Source organism: Acinonyx jubatus, chromosome A2 (assembly GCF_027475565.1).
Source record: "Acinonyx jubatus isolate Ajub_Pintada_27869175 chromosome A2, VMU_Ajub_asm_v1.0, whole genome shotgun sequence".
NCBI lineage: Eukaryota > Metazoa > Chordata > Mammalia > Carnivora > Felidae > Acinonyx > Acinonyx jubatus.
Window position 1 is genome coordinate 63673811 of NC_069383.1, and position 7881 is coordinate 63681691.

A 7881-nucleotide genomic window follows, 5' to 3' on the forward strand; every position below is an offset into this window, starting at 1 on the left:
TGAAAAGTTGGAGACAAAAGCTTGGAATGTTAGTGAAGAAGGCTTAGAATAAAAGCCAAATGGGCTAGATGACTTAACCCAAGAATTAGGTATAATTATGCACCTTGTCAGTTGAATCTTCCCTAATTTACCAAACAGATGAACCATTCCCTACGTCCTAGGAGGGTGTAGGTAATGAAGTAGAGAAAAGCCAGGGGTTACAATAAATGAAACAGACCCAAGGAAAAATTTGTTAACCCTCAAATGACAACGAAATAAAATTAGAAATCAGTAACACAGCAATTGCGAAAGAAATGTCACCATGCACACAGCAGTAAAAACTGGAAACGACACTTCTAGAGCATTACACATCAAATGGTATGTGGGATTTAGCACAAAAGTACTTACAAGAAAACTTAAAGCCTGAAATGCCTAAATAGGGGAGTAGAAAAGATTAAAATGAGCTAAGCATTAAACTCAAGTAGAATGTAACTAATACAGATAAATATAAATTCAGTGAGATAGAAAACAAACAAAATAATCAACAACCAATAGTTGACCAAACTAACTAAATAGACCACCTCATGGAAAAAATCAGGAAAAAAGAGCAAAATAACTACTACATCATATACAGTTTTAAAAATTATGACTAGAGGTGCCTCGCTGGCTCAGTCAGTTAAGCATCTGATTCTTGATCTTGGCTCAGGTCATGATCTCCGGGGCTTGTGAATTCAAGCCCTATGTAGGGCTGTGCACTGATGGTGTAGAGCCTACTTGGGATTCTGTCTCTCCTTCTCTCTGCCCCCCCCCCAAAATGGATAAACTTAAAAAATAAAAATTATCAATAAATTTTCCTAATAAATATAGAAACTTCAAGATAATCTAAATTTTATAATTTATCAAGAATGATACAGAATCTAAACTATGGATTATGTAACTATTAGAAACTCAAGTGTATCAAATATTTACTTATACATGAAACAAACTAAAACATAAATGGCTTTGAGTTTTACCAAACTTTTTTTTGTATTTTTATTTAATTTTTTAAAATTTACATCCAAGTTAGCATGTCATGCAACAATTTCAGGAGTAGATTCTTAATGCCCCTTACCCTTTTAGCTGATTCCCCCTCCCACAACCCCTCCAGTAGCCCTGTGTTTGTTCTCCATATTTAAGGGTCTCTTATGTTTTGTCCCCACCCTGTTTTTATACTATTTTTGCTTCCTTTCCCTTATGTTCATCTGTTTTGTATCTTGCAGTCCTCATGAGTGAAGTCATACGATATTTGTCTTTCTCTAATTTCACTTAGCATAGTACCCTCTAGTTCCATCCACGTAGTTGCAAATGGCAAGATTTCATTCTTTTTGATTGCCGAGTAATACTCCAGTGTGTGTGTGTGTGTGTGTGTGTGTGTGTGTGTGTACCACATCTTCTTTATCCATTCATCCATTGATGGACATTTGGGCTCTTTCCATACTTTGGCTATTGTTGATAGTGATGCTATAAACATTGGGGTGCATGTGCCTCTTTGAAATAGCATACCTGTATCCTTCGGATAAATACCTAGTAGGGCAATTGCTGGTTCATAGGATAGTTCCATTTTTAATTTTTTGAGGAATCTCCATACTGCTTTCCAGAGTGCATTCCCACCAGCAGTGCAAAAGAGATCCCTTTTCTCCGCATCCTTGCCGACATCTCTTGTTGCCTGAGTTGTTTATTTTAGCCATTATAGTTATTCTGACTAGCCTGAGGTGGTATCTCTTTGTGGTTTTAATTTGTATCTCCCTGATGATGAGTGATGTTGAGCATTTTTTCATGTGTCGGTTGGCCATCTGCATGTCCTCTTTGGAGAAATGTCTATTCATGTCTTTTGCCCATTTCTTCACTGGATTATTGTTTTTTTGGGTGTGGAGTTTGAGAAGTTCTTTATAGATTTTGGATACCAACCCTTTATCTGATATGTCGTTTGCAGATATCTTCTCCCATTCTGTCAGTTGCCTTTTAGTTTTGCTGATTGTTTCCTTTGCTGTGCAGAAGCTTTTAATTTTGATGAGGTCCCAATAGTTCATTTTTGCTTTTGTTTCTCTTGCCTCCGGAGATGTGTTGAGTAAGAAGTTGCTGAGGCCAAGGTCAAAGAGGTTTTTGGCTGCTTTCTTCATGAGGATTTTGATGGCTTCCTGTCTTACATTTAGGTCTTTCACCCATTTTGAGTCTATTTTTGTGTATGGTGTAAGAAAGTGGTTCAGGTTTATTCTTCTGCATGTCGCTGTTCAGTTTTCCCAGCACCACTTGCTGAAGAGACTGTCTTTATTCCATTGGATATTCTTTCCTGCTTTGTCAAAGATTAGTTGGCCATACACTGTGGGTCCATTTCTGGGTTCTCTATCCTGTTCCATTGATCTGAGTGTCTGCTCTTGTGCCAGTACCATACCGTCTTGATGATTACAGCTTTGTAATACAGCTTGACATGTGGGATTGTGATGCCTCCTGCTTTGGTTTTCTTTTTCAAGATCTCTTTGGCTATGCGGAGTCATTTCTGGTTCCATACACATTTTAGGATTGTTTGTTATAGCTCTGTGAAGAATGCTCATATTATTGTGATAGGGATTGCGTTGAATATGTAGATTGCTTTGGGTAGTATCGACATTTTAACAATATTTGTTCTTCCTATGCAGAAGCATGGAATCTTTTTCCATTTCTTTGTGTCTTCTTCAATTTCTTTCATAAGCTTTCTATAGTTTTCAGTGTATAGATTTTTCACCTCTTTGGTTAGATTTATTCCTAGGTATTTTATGGTTTTTGGTGCAATTGTAAATGAGATCGATTCTTTGATTTCTCTTTCTGTTGCTTCATTGTTGGTGCATAGGAATGCAACCGATTTCTGTGCATTGATTTTATATCCTGCAACTTTGCTGAATTCATGAATCGATTCTAGCAGTTTTTTGGTGGAATATTTTGGGTTTTCCATATAGAGTATCATGTCATCTGTGAAGAGTTAAAGTTTGACCTCCTCCTGGCCAATTTAGATGCCTTTGGTTTGTGTTGTCTGATTGCTGAGGCTAAGACCTCCAATACTATGTTGAATAACAGTGGTGAGAGTGGACATCCCTGTCTTGTTCCTGACCTTAGGGTAAAAGCTTTCAGTTTTTCCCCATTGAGGATGATATTAGCATTGGGTCTTTCATGTATGGCTTTTATGATCTTGAGGTATGATCCTTCTATCCCTGCTTTCTTGAGGGTTTTTATCAAGAAAGGATGCTGTATTTTGTCAAATGCTTTCTCTGCATCTATTGAGAGGATCATGTGGTTCTTGTCCTTTATTTTATTGATGTGAAGAATCACATTGATTGTTTTGCAGATGCTGAACCAGCCCTGCATCCCAGGTAAATCCCCCTTGGTCATGGTGAATAATTGTTCTAATGTATTGTTGGATCTGATTGGCTAATATCTTATTGGGGATTTTTGCATCCATGTTTATCAGGGAAATGGGTCTATAGTTCTCCTTTTTAGTGGGGTCTCTGGTTTTGGAATCAAGGTAATGCTGGCCTCATAGAAAGCGTTTGGAGGTTTTCCTTCCATTTCTATTTTTTGGAACAGCTTCAAGAGAATAGGTATTAACTCTTCCTTAAACGTTTGGTAGAATTCCCCTGGAAAGCCATCTGGCCCTGGACTCTTGTTTTTTGGGTGATTTTTGATTACTAATTTGATTTCTTTACTGGGTATGGCTCTGTTCAAATTGTCTATTTATTCCTGTTTCAGTTTTGGTACTTTATATGGAGTTTTACCAAAATTTAAAGGAATAAACAACTCCATTTTATGTGAAATCTTAAAAAAAATTGTGTGGGAAAAAAAGATAAGGAAAATCCTCCCTGCTCCATGAGAGTCTAGCAGTAAAATTAGTCAATAATGTCACCAATGAAAACAGATGTCAAAATCATAAAAGATTACTATCTAACCAAATCCTTAATACCATAATTAATCATGATGTAAGTCATACCAACAGAAAAAAAGTCATAGGATTTTTAAATGTGTTGAAACAATGTTTGTAGAATGCAACCTTAATTCACAATGAAAACTTCCAATTTAACTTGAACTAGAAGGAAATCACCTAATAAATGATATCTACAAAAACTAACAGCATACATGATAATATCAGGGAAAACATTAGAGACGTTCCCTTGCAATTGCTAACAAAGCAAGGATGCTCACTATTGCCAACCTGGTAAAGAAGGTTCCAGCCCAAGTGTAATCCGAAGCTTAATAGTTGAAAGCAAAGAAATAATTGGGCACATTACTATGATTTTCACATTAAAAATTTTAACAAACAAAATAGAAAAAAATCATGATCATCTCAATAAAGAAAAGGTATTTGACAAAATACAACACCCATTCATGATGAAAACTCAACAAAGTGAGTCTCAACAAAGGCCATTGATGACAAACCCACAGCTAACATCATCCTCAGACAAGCTCTTAGTTGTTCACCATCAAGAACAGAAGTACAACAAGGATGTTATCCATTCTTACCACTTTTAGTCAGTGTAGTACTCAAAATCCTAGATGTTGCAATCATACAATAAAAAGAAAAGCATGCAAGTTGGTAAGGAAGAAATAAAACTGTCACTGCTTGCAGATGATGTGGTATTATACATAGAAAACCCTCCCCCAAAAAACTATTACAATAAATGAATTCAGTTAAGTTGCAGGATACAAAATCGGTATGTAGACACCTGTTGCATTTCTATACACTAATTACAAAGTAGCAGAAAGAAAAAAAAAACTCCACTTATAATTGCACCAAAAAGAACAAAATACCTAGGAAGAAACTTAACCAAGGAAGTGAAAACCTGTACACTAAAAACAATAAGGCATTGATGAGACATTGAAGACTACACAAATAAAAAGATCTATCATGCTCATGGATTAGGAAAATATTGTTAAAATGTTCATACTACCCAAAGCAATCTACTGAGTAAATATAATCCCTATCAAAGTACCAATGGTATTTTACACTGAACTAGAACAAATGCTCCTAAGATTTATATGGAATCACAAAGACCCTGAATAGCCAAAGCAATCCTGAGAAAGAGCAACAAAGCTGGAAGCAGCACAATCTCAGATTTCAAACTATACTACAAAGCTATAGTAATCAAAAACATGTGGAACTGGCACAAAATTAGACACCTATATCAATGGAACTGAATAGAGAGCCCATACTTACATGATCAATTAATCTGGTACACAAGAGGCAAGACGATACAATAGGGAAAAGACAGTTTCTTCAATAAATGGTACCGGTAAAACTGCACAGCTACATACAAAAGAATAAAACTGGACCACTTTCTTACACCACATACAAAAATAAACTCAAATGGGTTAAAGACATATACATAAAACCATAAAACTCCTAGAATAAAAGTAGGCAGTAATTTGACATTGGCCTTAGCAACATTTTTCTAGATGTCCAGAAAGAGAAACAAAAGCAAAAATAAACTATTGGGACTACACTAAAATGAAAAGCTTTTGCACAGAGAAAGAAGCTGTCAACAAAACAACAAAGGAACCTATTGAATGGGAGAAGATATTTGCAAATCATAAATCCAAAAAGGGGTTAATATCCAGAATATATAAAGAAGTTATACAAAACACCAAAAACAATCTAAAAAATGTGCAAGGACCTGAATAGACATTTTCCCCCCAAGAAAGAGACACAGATAGATAGCCAACATGAAAAGATGCTCAACTAATCATCAGGGAAATGTAAACCCAAACCACAATGAGGTATCTCCTCACACCAGTCAGAATGGCTAAGAAATAAATGTTGGCAAAGATGTGGAGAATAGGAACTCTCATGCATCCTTGATGGGAATGTAAATTGGTACAGTTAGTGTGGTCAACAGTATGTTGGTTACTCAAAAAATTAAAATTACCATAACCCAGTAATTCCACTTCTGGGTATTTACCCAAATAAAAGAAAAACACTAACTCAAAAAGACCTATGCACCCCATGTTTATTGCAGCATTATTTACAAGAGCAAAACAAGCTAAATGTCCATCAGTAAATGAATGGATAAATATATGGTATAATACACACACACACACGTGTGTGTGTGCAATATTCCATTACTCAGCCATACAAAAGAATATGATCTTGCCTTTTGAGACAATGTGGGTGGACCTAGAGGGTATAATTAAAGAAAGTCAGACAAAGGTAAATACCATATGATTACTCTTATATGTGGAACCTAGAAAACAAAACGAATGAACAAAACAAGAAAACAGATACAGATTCATAAATACAGGGAGCAAACTAGTAGTTGCCAGGGTAAGTGATAGGTGAAGGAGATTAAGAGTTACAAATTTCCAGTTACAACGTAAAGAAGTCAGAGGGATAAGAGGGAATACAGTAAGATTTTAATAACTTTGTATTGTGACAGATGATAACTACACTCACCGTGCTGAGCATTTCCTAATGTGAACAGATTTGTTTTTTTAGTATTTATTTATTTTTGAGTGACAAGGCACAGTGAGGGAAGGGCAAAGAGAGGGAGGGGAAACAAAGAATCCAAAGCAGGCTCCAGGCTCTGAGCTGTCAGCACAGCCCCAGCCGGGGCTTGAATTCATGAACCATGGTATCATTTTTGAACCAAAATGGGGAGGCTTAACTGACTGAGCCACCCAAGCACCCTGGCAATTTGAACAGATTTTTAATGTGTTATGAGATATTGACCAAAAATTAATACAAAGAGGTCGAAGACCAATAAGATCCCAGAATTTCAAGAAGGAAAAAGTGGGAGAGATTAGGGGACTTACATGGCTTTTTTCAAAATTTATTCTACAGCATTAATAATTTAAAGAGTGACAAGTCAACAATAAAGCAATTAAACTAATGAAAGAATCTCAGGAACAAATTGTCATATATGGATACATGACAGAAATGAGTGTCAGCAGGGTAGTAGGTGGGTAAATAATGTTGCAATAACTTGTTACCCGTTTAATGTTTTTAAAATTATCTTTATCTCACACCATACATAAAATTGTGCTTTAGATAAATTATAGACCTGAAAGTGAAACAGAACTATACAATATTTAATATATAGGAAATATAGAATATATAGGAAAATATAGGAGAATATCATTATAAACTCAAGGTAGGGAATAATTTCCTACATAGGACACAAAAAGAACAAAAATGGGAAGGAAGAAAAATTATTTTAAATTAAAATTTCAATCTTCTACATAGTAAATGATCATAAACAAGGCTAAGAAAGAAACTACAGACTTAGAAAATATATTTGTGAGGGCAATTAATTTCCAAGGATTAGTATCTACAACGACTGATCCAAATTTTCTTTTGTGAATTTTAGATACATAAAAGTTTGTATTAAAAATGAAAAGATTTAAAATAATCATAAACCAATTTTGTGTAACCGTAAATAACATACTTGCTGAAAAATAATTATTTTGCAAAACAAAAACAGTAACTTTCACAAGTATGGCCTTGTTTTACATTTTTGCAAATCTCTAATATCTGGCTTAAAGGAAGACAGGTGGATTCTCTACTTCTGCATTCACTCTGTTGCAGTCTTATTTTGGTTTATGTATATGAAGAAAACCCAGCTCTACTCACATGAATGTGTACTTGAAAAAGTACACACACACACACGCACCTGGGAGAATGTCAAAGTCTCCCAGGTTCTCTACAGGATACTTTGAGAACTGCTATCCTAGAATAAATATTTCCCACAATTCAATAAGAAAAGGCACAGATTTCAGTAGGATAAAAAAATGGCCACAAGATATAAAGAAGCAATTCTCATAAAAGGAAGTCTAAATGCCCCCAAAACATTTGTTACTCTTTAATAGCTTTAGTAATTAGAGAACTACAATTTAAAATGACAA

At 35.2% G+C, this 7881-nt stretch overlaps 1 protein-coding gene across 3 annotated transcripts in view; it reads left to right on the forward strand.

The window, feature by feature from the left end:
• The window catches only part of THSD7A (thrombospondin type 1 domain containing 7A), a 434325-nt gene that overhangs the window by 412137 nt on the left and 14307 nt on the right, over positions 1–7881 (forward strand). The window lies entirely within an intron of this gene.